This window comes from Polypterus senegalus, chromosome 4 (assembly GCF_016835505.1).
Source record: "Polypterus senegalus isolate Bchr_013 chromosome 4, ASM1683550v1, whole genome shotgun sequence".
Lineage (NCBI taxonomy): Eukaryota > Metazoa > Chordata > Cladistia > Polypteriformes > Polypteridae > Polypterus > Polypterus senegalus.
The window spans coordinates 94,261,840-94,275,291 of record NC_053157.1 but is presented as its reverse complement, the minus strand read 5'-3'; the positions used below and the strand labels follow the sequence as shown (position 1 = coordinate 94,275,291).

At 35.3% G+C, this 13,452-nt stretch overlaps 1 protein-coding gene across 12 annotated transcripts in view; it reads left to right on the top strand.

Moving 5' to 3' along the window:
- Nucleotides 1–13,452, top strand: part of tenm3 (teneurin transmembrane protein 3) — an 842,281-nt gene that overhangs the window by 167,147 nt on the left and 661,682 nt on the right. For 11 of the 12 annotated variants that reach the window (XM_039751058.1, XM_039751057.1, XM_039751056.1 and 8 more), the window contains exon 2: nt 4,449–4,537. The exons of the other annotated variant lie outside the window; for it this stretch is intronic. The gene's annotated coding sequence lies outside the window, so the exon portion shown is untranslated. The remainder of the gene's footprint in view (nt 1–4,448; nt 4,538–13,452) is intronic. 12 annotated transcript variants of the gene reach the window in all.

The window sequence follows — 13,452 nt, the reverse complement described above, 5'->3', positions numbered from 1 at the left end:
TTTTGGTAGAGTTGCTCCTAAAAATGTGCCATGAATGTCATCCCTCCTGTTTAGTGTGATACTGTTTCATATAGTGATATTACATTCATCATGAGATTACTACAGTAGAGGTAGCATAAGCTTTACTTATACATTTAGAAAAAGAAGTTAATGAAATGATTAAGATTTCTGGCTAGATCTACTGTGCATAACAGCCTGGGGTAAAAAATTGTGCACTCTGTGTTTTGATTAGCACAGCAATGCAATAAAAGAAAAGCTTTTTGCTTAAATGTCAGTATAAAGGACAGGACAAGTGCAACTGCATTTGTACAATACTTTGCTGATTGTTATTGAAGGCCTCACAGCAGCTGTTGTTTGTAAATCCACATCCCTGAAGTAATTTCTGAAGGAGCTCCGATGTGTCTGTAGGATCTAAGGGAGTTATTCAGTTAGTAGGTGTATTTTTGAGAATTTAATTCTTCAATATTAAGATGTGATCGATCAGCTTTGTGCATTTCCTACCAGAAACATCCTACATGAAGCTGTAATTTTATGCAGTAATTTTTTTCTATTAGTTTATTGTAGTTTTATTGTGTATAGCAATGTTTCATTTATTTTACAGAATTTAATGAAAAGTCAAGTGAAATGACACCTCTTTCAGAATTTGAAACAGGAAAGGATACTATATGAGTAAAATGCTTTATCATTATTGTTGTTATTATTTATTAGAATCCCAACTGTGAGAGTAATGTGTTGTGTACAGCCCTTTCAAGTAAATGTGACCTGCTTCCTTAAAGTTGTGTTGGCCTTTTACTTCTTTAATAAAAGACATGCATAATTTTGCCATGCTAGGAAGTGGATTCAATTAACAAAGACAGCCATGGGTTCCTAGTAATGTTTCTCAGTCTTTTGGTCAGCACACCCATTTTTCTTAGATTTGTATTAGTTGGACTCCCCAGCACCCATGCGCCTGAATTTATCTGTTATCTTGTCAGGTCAAAGCAAGTTCAATAACTAGATCTTTGTTGAGTTTTTAAAACAAAAATGATAGAAAAGATACACTATATCAAAGAAAAATAAATAAGGAGAACACATTTCAATGAAACAGTAAATCTACCCAGCCAGGTAGCTTCTTTAAGTTAGAGTTTCCATATCTCCTCTCAGTGTGTTGAAAGTAATGTCAGCAATGAAATAAATGAGCCAACAAGGGGGTTGGCATGTGCAACTGCATTCACTCATCCTCACAAAGTGAACAATGGCAAGATACACACGGAACATTATCTAGATGTGCCAGTGGTTTTAATTTCCATCTCTGGCTGGGTAAATAAGAATATAATCAGAGCCACGTTGGATTGTCATACAGCTTAAAATAAGACAAACTAAAGTTTAAAAAAAAATAAATAAATAAACAAAAATCAAAAGTTCTCTCTGAAAATACAGAAAGCAGTAGTTTGTCACATTTCTTGTGCCCCTCTGGTGTGTTTCATTTTCAGTCTGTAGTTGCCACTCTGGCTCTCAGCAATTTATAGCCCTGCAGAGCTCACCCAGTTGAACAGAGCAGTTGGAATGCTGGTACCAGTGAGAAGGATCAAGAAAGGGCAGCAAGCGATAGCCAGCACTGAGATGCTGCAAATAGGCAGGGCTGTGAGAAGATAATTGTCTAGACTGTTAGCTCTAGGCTGTAAAATGAGGATTTCATTGGTTTACCTCATTTTATTCTCTTCATGGGTGGTTTTACAAGGGAATGATAGAGAAGCTTTCCTCATCTATAAAATTATGATTACTTTAAAATGAAAAACACTATCTTAAATGTTACAGAAACCTAATACATTTAAAATCAATTTTATTCAACAAATAATTTTATAAATTCTTCCCCTTGCTTTTGTTTTCATATCTACTAACTTGACACAGTTCTTCAACAGATGAATCAATGATATACCACTTCATATCCCATCCAGTCCTTCTGTCTTTGTTACAGCTTTCAAGCAGTTAGTAAGTTTGGAAATCAGCATTTAGAAAATGTACTGTTTAGATTAAATAGGCTAGAATCTAACAGATCACCCGACCAGGTAACATTTATCCTCAAGTGCTTACAGGAAGTTAGATATAAACTCTTGGTGCATATTTTTCAAAAGTCATTGCACACAAGGGAAATTCCTAAGAACTCAAACATATTAAATATTATTCCAATATTTAAAAGGGTGACTGGGTAGTAACTATAGGCCAATAAAATTAACGAGTATCACAAGTAAATTATGGAAGGAATTCTTAAGGAGGTTAAGATTGTTCCAAAAAACTCTTGTAACATGTTGCTCAGTCAGCATGGGTTCAGATGGGAGAGGAGGTGTTTTATTAATATGCTAGAATTCTGTGAGAAAGTAACAAAAACATTCAATCCGAGTGCATATGATATAATTTATCCTTATTTTCAGAAAATATTTTATAAGGGTTCACATGAGGGGTTGGGCATCAAACTAAAAGAAGTGGGAAATAAGGGTGTAGTGTGTAGATTGGTGCAAAATTTGCTAAAGCATAGGAAGCTGAGGGTTAAGGTGATAGAAATCAGAACTGACTGTTAATTAATGAGTGGTGTCTCTTATGGGTCAGTGCTGAGATCGCTGCTGTTTTTAATTAATTTATATATATATATATATATATATATATATATATATATATATATATATATATATATATACTAGCAGACCTCAGACGCTTGCTGCAGTCGTTGTAGTTGGAATAATTATGTATCTACATGCGACTTATAGAGCTTCTTTATATACAACATTTTTGGTTTGTCCTCCTGGAGCTAAAATATTCTAAGAAACACTAAAGGAAAAAATACTATTTAGTAAGTACTGCGTCTAGTAAACAGTAAATCAGTAAAGGAGAGAGGACTAAACACTAAGGAAAAAGAATGGCAAGACCGCGTCAGCTGCGAAGCTCAGAGCAGCTCAGCTCGGAGCGAAATAAAGTGAATGAAATGACGTGAATGGGAGGGGCTGCCTTAACTCTCAATCCCTCCACAAACACACAAACACAGTCTCTCGGATCCCAACTCTCCTTTATATAAATCAGTAAAGGTGAGAGGACTAAACACTAAGGAAAAAGAACGGCAAGACCGCGTCAGGTGCGGAGCTCAGCGCAGCTCAGCTCGGAGCGAAATGAAGTGAATGAAATGACGTGAATGGGAGGGGAGATGATCACGTGACTCCCCCACCTGCCTTAACTCTCAATCCCTCCACAAACACAGTCTCTCGGATCCCAACTCTCCTTTATATAAATCCGTAAAGGTGAGAGGACTAAACACTAAGGAAAAAGAACGGAAAAACCGCGTCAGCTGTGGAGCTCAGCTCGGAGCGAAATGAAGTGACGTGAATGGGAGGGGAGATGATCACGTGACTCCCCCACCCACCTTAACTCTCCATCCCTCCACAAACACAGTCTCTCGGATCCCAACTCTCCTTTATTAGTATATATATATAACAACAAGTTGGTTACATTTTCAGATTATACCAAAATAGGTGGATTGGCAGATAATCTAGAATATATTGAATTATTACAGAGGGACTTCAATAGCATTAAGGTTTGGGCAGATTTGTTGTAAATGAAATTTATTACAAGTTACTATAAAAGTAAAGTTGTAAAGAGCTCATCACTATCGACTTCCAGATAGTGTATAGAAACCATTAATTGAGAAGGCTAGCAGAATGTTAGGTTATATAACATGATGTGTAGTGCACAAGTCAAAGGAGGTTATGCTTAAACTTTTTTTAATGCACTGGTGAGGCCTCACAGGGAGCACTGCATGCAGTTTTGGTCTGCAGACTACAAAGAAGACATACAAGCTCTAGAAAGTTCAATGAAGAGAGACTAGGCTGATTCTGCAGGGTATGAGTTATGACAAAACATTAAAGTAGTTGAACTTTTTTAATTTAGGCAAATGGAGGTTAAGAGGAGACATGGCTGAAGTATTTACAATTTTTGAAGTAATTAGTACAGTCCAGGTCCAGGCTGTTACATGGAGACTTAATTTAATTAAATTTTGCACAAAAATATTAAGGGTAAATATCACACACCCATTCATACAATGAACCGTAGATACTTGGAACAAGTTATATGTATTGTGGCAGACACTAGGACTTTAAATTCAAAGCTTATTTTGGAGGAATTGCTTGAGTAAGATTGGTGAACTACGTTGAACAGAATGAACTTTTTTCAACTAAAATTTTCTACTGTTCAGATTTGTTAATGCTGTGTAAATTGAAGTGAGTCAGGATTCACTAAAAAGAGCAGAATTGGTTGTCATTAAGAGCTAGTAAGAACTTAAGATAAAACCTTGCAGAATATTACTTGTTATGCATAAATACGTAAGATTAATAAAATTTATCAAAGTCAGATATTAGTACAACTTTTCACTGTTCCATAGTGTCCATCCATTCACTTATTGTTTCTGCTTAATCTGATTTTAGGGTGCCAGAACCTACTGTAGCATGGTGGTATCAGACACAAAGCAGAAGCCAATCCTGGATGGACCACCAGCCTCCCACTCTTGCATACAGTATGTTGTCATCCAAGCTTTTTTTGAACTGTTGTCTTCACAATTATCAACAAGCTATAAAAAAAAAAACAGAAATTCTTAGGTAGTATAAAGCCCTGTAACTTTCTACTGGAATACTGTATATGAAATATGCCTTTTAATCAGATTGCACCTCTCTACATGAATTTACACTTGGTAATCATAATACATTTCAAAGGAGATCTTTGCTTTGACTCTTTATTTTTATATAACCTGCTGAATTTAGCTTGTATTTAATTTGCTAGTCATATAGAATAAAGGGAAACATGATTCATTCCCTTAAATACAGATGTAAGAAGCATTGCACACAAGGTAGGAATCAGCACTGGATGGGGTACCAGTTCTTCATAGAGTACACTCATTTTCATGCCTACAGTTTTCCAGTTAGCCTAATAGGCATGTCTTTGGGATATAACAGTTAAACCCATGACTTCACTAGGAGACTATGAGAATATGAAAATACCCGGGATTAGAACACAAGGCCCTGGAACTTCAAGGTAGCAGTGGTATCTGCTGTGCCACTCCTATACATCACTTATTAGGGCCTTTTTTTTGTTTTATTCAGCTTGTTAATCAAATCTTATTATCCTGTGTATTAATTTTAATATACCGTACAGAAGTAGATATTCCAAAACCTAGAATATAGTTCCATTATGCGTGCACTAAGTAAGTAAGCACAGTAACACCTTAGCTACAGTATAATGTTCTTCTTTTAGTATTTAATATTCATTCATCTTCTGAATGAACTCACTGCATTATAGAGTTGCATGGGGCAATAGACATGTTTTGGCAACCTGGGACACAAGTTAAACCAAGCTTAGACAGGGGGCCGGTCCGTTATAGGTTAGAGTTGGCAAGATCCCTTAGATATCTATGTATTTGTGATATGTGAGGAAAGTAGGCCAATTAGGAAATATTCATATGAATACATGCAGTGCATACAAACCCTATAAAGACATCTTTCCAGGATCCTGGAATTGTGAGGCTCTAGCACTAACCAGTGAGCCACTCTGCAGTTTTGATCTTTTTCCTAGCTACTGTTTATATAGTAGCTCCCATCCAATGGTACTTTTGATATTAGATATTGTTTAATTGCTTAGTAAATAGCCTTTTGATGTTCATTGATACCTGCGGTGGGCTGGTCTCCTGCCTTGCACCCTGTGTTGGCTGGGATTGGCTCCAGCAGACCCCCGTGACCCTGTAGTTAGGATTTAGCGGGTTGGATAATGGATGGATGTTCATTGATAAGATAGACTATATAAAAAATGTATCAAAAAAACAATATTGCATGGGAGGGGAATTTGGCACTTCTCTGTAAATTACATGAACTATATGGATGCAGCAATTTTTTCCGGATCACACACGCAAGTCTGACAGATATTGGCTACAAAACCTGAAGTGTGACACTTGAAACAGTGATCCTGCTATAAATTAACAAAAACGGTTGTACACATTTTAAGCAGTATTTTTCTGGCCACCATTTATGATGAAATGGAACAGACAAAAGCAGAAATACTAAAGGGAAGATTATTGATGAACTGGGGTAGAACTATGTTTATCTAGAGAAAATAACCGACAAGTCAAGACAGGATAGGTGACTCAGTTAAGAAGCTGTAAGGCTGACCTGAAGCAATAATAAACACACCCTAAGCTATAACACTTTAAATCTAGTGTAAATCTTTTGATCCCTGTCATTCATAGTAAGCAAGACTGGGCCAGCTCATATTCCACTTAAAGCTTGCAATTGTTGTTTTGTACTGTAATGGAAAGAGGAGTAGGGGCTGCTGGTTAGTGCAGGTGGATTCTCTGCTAGTTTAAAACATGTCATATTTGGACTGCACTGGTATCAGTCACTTTATATACTATGTTGTACATTAGTCTCAATGATTACATGCATAGGATGGTTGCTAATGTGAGATTTTTGTTTTTAATATAATTAGATTCCTTTACAACTATCCAATTCTTACATGTTCTTCTTCATTGCCAGAGTACCATTATGTGATACACTACTTTGTCTATTCTACATAAACATTAAAGTGAATTTATCTCCAGAGCTAAATTTATACTCTGAAATTAATTACTGATCTTAATATTACCAGAAGAATAATATTGCATTTCTTTTTAAATTGCATAGTATCAGTTTCTTTAGATTCTGCCTTAAATTGTTGTTTGTGGTATTTTACATATTAACATATAACCACCAGCCTTGTATTAAAATAAAAGTGTAGCAGGCATTTTATGTACTGTTGGTGTTTGCAACAAACAAAATAACATCCTATTTAAGAGATTCGTTGTGCACAATTAGGTATCATTAATATAAAACTCCCCAAAATTGTATTCAACTGGTATACCTTTATGGAAGATAATTATACTGTATAGAAAAATCTTGTTTTTTCCAATAACATATAAAAAGGTTTTTCCTGGTTGTGAACATATAATGACATTTAGTCTTGTTAACACTTTTTTTTTTTATTTATCTTTGTTTTATCAGCTGTGGGTGTACTTCAGCAATATCATGAAACATGGCTATAAAATGCTTCCAGACCTTATTTAGGATGTAAAGCTAATCATTCCTTCTTAAATCACCAAACTTGGAAGTGGATCTTTTTTATGCTAATAATATATTCATGTTGAAGTACACATAGTCAGTCTCTACATGGGCATCGTATGGGAAAACCGCTGTTCATTTTTATGAATGACCACATCATACTAGTTTTTTTATTTAAATTGATCTTAGTGTTGCTGTTTTACCACACTTTTGTGCAGAACAGCTATAAATATGTATACTAAATATGTGGAGCACGGTGGCACAGTGATGCTGCAGTCCCAGGCCTGGTTTCAGTGTTCACAGCTCTAGGTTATGGAGGATTAGCAAAAGGTAATACAAGAGCAATCATGGTGCTTAAGCATTAAAAAACTTGCAGAAATCCAATCACATCAGTGCTATAGTAATAGAATAACCACTATGATTACATTTTACACAGAGATTAAAACAAATCTTTTAATGATAACTATTCCTCTCCAAACCAACTTTTTTAAATTCTGATTTTCACATCCTTTTGTAGAAACTTAAATCTTGAGAATGTTTTGTAATAATCTATTGTTTTAATTAGTTATTTTAATAAGTAACACAAAAAGACATTTACTACTCCAAATATATTTTATGTTAATGCTTTGATCTGATGTAGTGGTAAGCACTGCTGGTTTACAGATCACAGGACTTACATTAATTTTTGCATGGAGCACCCGCTTGTGAAGTCTGCCTGTTCTCTGTTTGTCTTATTCAGAATTCCTGACAGTGCTTCCCAAATTACAAAGATTGATTGGTGACTTTAACTTGGTTGAGCTGTGAATATGCGCTTTAATGTTCCCAACAGTAGTCAGGTGTCCTCTCCATTGCTCTATATGATCTCTGTCAGTATAAATGTGTAGATTTGTCTTATAAAGATTGTTAGTTTTACATTAGTTAATTGACAATATTAAATATGTTTGTAGTAAAATCAAATCATATAGAATCCTATATACACTGTTCTCTTCAGGTGATTTTGACGATGAGTCATGGCTTGTCATTTTCTTCCTTGATTACTGTTAGAGTAGCATAAGTTGAACTTGCTTGCATAACAGAAGAGTAAGCATTATATTATGCTAATTATTTCCAGTGAAATAGACATAACATCTATGAGGACAAGTGCATTAAAAGTAACAATTCATCACCAGTAAAGTCAGCTAAGTGGTTACAGTTAATGGGCAATACCCACGCCTTAGTGATATTCACTTAGTGTGACAGCCTACTTACCTACAACATACATGAATACGTTCTCAACCCCGCTTAAAGGATAACTTCATTTTTTCACAGTCATGGTATACATTAATTAACCATAGAAAATTGTGCTCTGAAGTGAAGCATTTTGTATAGATTTAGACAATGCTGCATCTGTTCTTGTGGTTTAAGGCTTTTCTTTTCAAATTTGCATTGCTGCCTAATACAGAAAATTTAACAGGTGTGGTACTTTTTTAATTTATGCAAAATACTTCAATTATAAGCAAAATTTGATTATAAAAAAATACCAAAGTTATTCTTTAATCTAGTTTAGTATTGTGAGTGGCCTATCCCAGTAACAATGGGTACAAGGTAGGAAATAACACTGGACGTTAGTGCCAGCCTTGCTTCAATAATGTTGTCATCCCTTCCAAGCCTTTTCCCATGTATGGTATCTTGGAGGTCTCCAAAGCGGTGGAAATTTCAGGGGCTCAAATCTGGGCACTAAATATTGTATTTTCATTACAAAAAAATTTTGTTTGTTTAAAATGCACATCAATGTATGATACCAGTTTATGAAATCCAACGCAAAATACCCTAAGAAATTAATGGTTTCCTTGGTCTGCAGTATCAAGTAATATTTCATGTTGTTTTTGAGTGACAAGGTCTTTTGTAAAATGTATGTACAATATCTGAGATGTTTCATGGCAGCAGGGCTTTGCAGTCTTTACATGTGTAACTTAGTGATATTTTCACTTGTGCTTCCTTGAGGAACTGTTACCTGTTCTATATTCCACAACTGGTTTTATAAAAAATAGTGAATCCTATTTCTACCTCTAATTAAAGTATCCAAGTACTATAATAGTATTATCCTTAGCTAGCTACCTCGTATTTCAAATTGACCAAATTTGACAAGTTTCCAAAGGCATAATTCTAAAACACTGTGTTGTTATCGCTAAAGTTTGCATGACCATTTATAACCCAGAAATTTAAAGAGGGTGATGGTTATAGTATCTTTTTGCATTCATGACAAAATGCAGCCATCAATTGGAAAACTGTCAAATGAGAAAGGTACACATCTTTTGTTAGATCTCTCCGACATGTCGTACATGCCAGAGGAAGAATTTGAGCTACCAATAAAATCAATCCACTTTAAACTGCTGAAGTAATGCACACTGTCTTCAGATCAGAATACTTGGTGGTAGACTCATCATCTGTCATCAGTTTTACCTAGAGTGCTACATGAGTGATGACTGTGTCCCTGCTAAACAGACCTCTTGTATGCTGGAGATGTGATGAAATGAAGTACAACAACATGCTACCTTTATCCTAAGGCTAGATTCGGGAGAGGGAGAGCTTTCTCAGTTGTAGGCTTCAACTGCAGGAACCTGACTACATCCAGATTATGTACATATATGGTCATATTTTGTGTTTTATAAATTAAAGTGTGAATTTTTAGCATTGTTTCAAGTTATCTATAATTTTATTTTCAAGCTATTTATGCACTATTTTGTACACTAGTCTGTTTTCCCTGTCTCTGGTTTTTGTTTTTTGTTTTTTTTTGTCATTGCTGTTGCAATAATGCAGTGAAACTGTATTATCGTGAAGCACTTAAGTGGCAAGTATATCTGCCAGTTTGTCAAAGAACCACATTGTTACATTCATTCATTCATTTTCCAAACTGTTTTATTGTATTATAAAATCACAACTGGCCATAGCAATGGGCAAAAGTAGGAAGTAATAATGAATGCGGCACCAGTCGTAAGAGGGCACACTTTAACATACACCCACATTATCTCATAGAGGGCAGTTTAGCTTAGATAAGAAACAGCCTAACATGACAGAAGAAAACTGGAATGCTCAAAAAATGAGAAAATGTGGGCTTCTAGAGAAAGTGAGACTCCATGTGAGTAAAGATTAGACCAGGATTTAACCATGCGCTCTTTGGCTGTGAAGCAGTATTGCTAAATCAGTAAATACTAGACCATTATTCTTTATACAACCCTTTAATAAACTGGTATCACATCTAGAATTGTTTCCTGTGGGGAATGACTTTGGCCTACTGCGTCCCTGATTTGGGTTAGGCGAGTTTGAGAATGTTATAGTTTGTTGTATTCTCAACATAATTACAGCCTTGATGCACAAGATTGTATTTGCATACTTTGTGGAAATGAACATCAGTTTATTTAAAAGAGGTTAACCTTGTTTCTTTTTCTTCTTATTATTATTACACGATTTTATTCAACTTGCCCTCTTTGTTTGTCTGGGGTCAAATTTTGCAATAAATTTTTAACCAACACACATATATATGAAAAATTAGCGGTGGTGTTCAAGTGGTTAATGTATTGCACTTTCAATCAAACGGTCGAAGGTTCAAGACCAATGTAGACAAATTATAAAAATAAATAAATAAATTGATTCATTGATATTTGAAGTTTTGACAAATTACTTCAATATGACAGTTAAGCGGCATTGGTCAAGTAGTTAGCATGTTGGACATTCAATTAACTGATCGAATGTGTGAGACCAATGTACATAAACTATTTTTTTTTTTTAAAACCAGTTTTTCATCATTTATATACAAATTTGGCAAAATACACTTTTCAGTGATTTGGCGATATTGGCTCAGTGGATAAAGCGTTGGGCTTTTCTATGAAAGATTGGAGGTTTGATTCTCCAATAGACACATGCACATTTCGAGTACTTCACACATGTATAGTTTCACAATGGTTAGGATTTTATATATATATTAGGGGGGCAAGCTCCCCTGGCGCCTTTGGCACCCAAGCATCAGGAGAGAGAGAGTGTGTGTGTGTGTGTGTGTAGTATATATATATATATATATATATATATATATATATACACACACACAGTGGGATGCAAAAGTTTGGGCAACCTTGTTGATAGTTAATTGTTATTTTCCTGTATAAATCGTTAGTTGTTACGATAAAAAATGTCAGTTAAATATATTATGTAGGAGACACATACAGTGATATTTGAGAAGTGAAATTAAGTTTATTGGATTTACAGAAAGTGTGCAATAATTGTTCAAACAAAATCAGGCAGGTGCATAAATTTGGGCACCGTTGTCATTTTATTGATTCCAAAACTTTTAGAACTAATTATTGGAACTCAAATTGGCTTGGTAAGCTCAGTGACCCCTGACCTACATACACAGGTGAATCCTATAATGAGAAAGAGTATTTAAGGGGTCAATTGTAAGTTTCCCTCCTCCTTTAATTTTCTCTGAAGAGTAGCAACATGGCGGTCACAAAACAACTATCAAATGACCTGAAGACAAAGATTGTTCACCATCATGGTTTAGGGGAAGGATACAGAAAGCTGTCTCAGAGATTTAAGCTGTCTGTTTCCACAGTTAGGAACATATTGAGGAAATGGAAGACCACAGGCTCAGTTCAAGTTAAGGCTCGAACTGGCAGACCAAGAAAGATTTCGGATAGACAGAAGCGACGAATGGTGAGAACAGTCAGAGTCAACCCCAGACCAGCAACAAAGACCTACAACATCATCTTGCAGCAGATGGAGTCACTGTGCATCGTTCAACCATTCGCACTTTACACAAGGAGATGCTGTATGCGAGAGTGATGCAGAGGAAGCCTTTTTTTCCGCCCACAGCACAAACAGAGCCGCTTGAGGTATGCTCAAGCACATTTGGACAAGCCAGCTTCATTTTGGAATAAGGTGCTGTGGACTGATGAATCTAAAATTGAGTTATTTGGGCATAACAAGGGGCATTATGCACGGAGAAAAAAGAACACAGCATTCTAAGAAAAACACCTTCTATCTACAGTAAAATATGGTGGTGGTTCCATCATGCTGTGGGGCTGTGTGGCCAGTGCAGGGACTGGGAATCTTGTCAAAGTTGAGGGACGCATGGATTCCACTCAGTATCAGCAGATTCTGGAGACCAATGTCCAGGAATCAGTGACAAAGCTGAAGCTGCGCCGGGGCTGGATCTTTCAACAACACCACGACCCGAAACACTGCTCAAAATCCACTAAGGCATTCATGTAGAGGAACAAGTACAACGTTTTGGAATGGCCATCTCAGTCCCCAGACCTGAATATAACTGAAAATCTGTGGTGTGAGTTAAAGAGAGCTGTCCATGCTCAGAAGCCATCAAACCTGAATGAACTAGAGCTAGAACTTTTTTGTAAAGAGGAATGGTCCAAAATACCTTCAACCACAATCCAGACTCTCATTGGAACCTACAGGAAGCATTTAGAGGCTGTAATTTCTGCAAAAGGCGGATCTACTAAATATTGATTTCATTTCTTTTTTGTGGTGCCCAAATTTATGCACCTGCCTGATTTTGTTTAAACAGTTATTGCACACTTTCTGTAAATCCAATAAACTTCATTTCACCTCAAATATCATTGTGTGTGTCTCCTATATGATATACTAGCAGAATACCCGCGCTTCGCAGCGGAGAAGTAGTGTGTTAAAGTAAAGTTATGAAAAAGAAAAGGAAATATTTTAAAAATAACGATGATTGTTAATGTAATTGTTTTGTCATTGATATGAGTGTTTTTGTCATATATATATATATATATATATATATATATATATATATATATATATATATACAGACACACACACACACATATATAAACATATATATATACACATCATATATATACACACATACATATATATATACATATAAATATATATATGTATGTACATATATATACAAATGTACATAAATATCTACATATATATATTAGGGGTGGGACTCGAATAAAAAAATTAATCCAATTAATTAGAGGCTGTGTAATAATTAATCTTGATTAATCGTATGTAAATTTGTAAATGTAACATGTAAATGTAACACCAAATGTCAATGTCAAATGTAACATGTAAATTTGTCCCAAATTGCAAATGTTTTTTTTTTTTTTTATTTAAAAGGGTTTTAGTGGGCGACAGAATCAAATAATAGACATGGACATGAATATTGTAAACTCAAGCTGTTTTAATTTCTGAAAAAAAAAATGCTTTTAAACTGCATTTGAATTCAAAGCAGAAACAAAAATATTATCCCTGGTTAAAATTGGGCAGACTTAAAAATAAAGTGGTAGTTTAAGTACTTTAAGTACATTTTCAGAATGGTATTGTC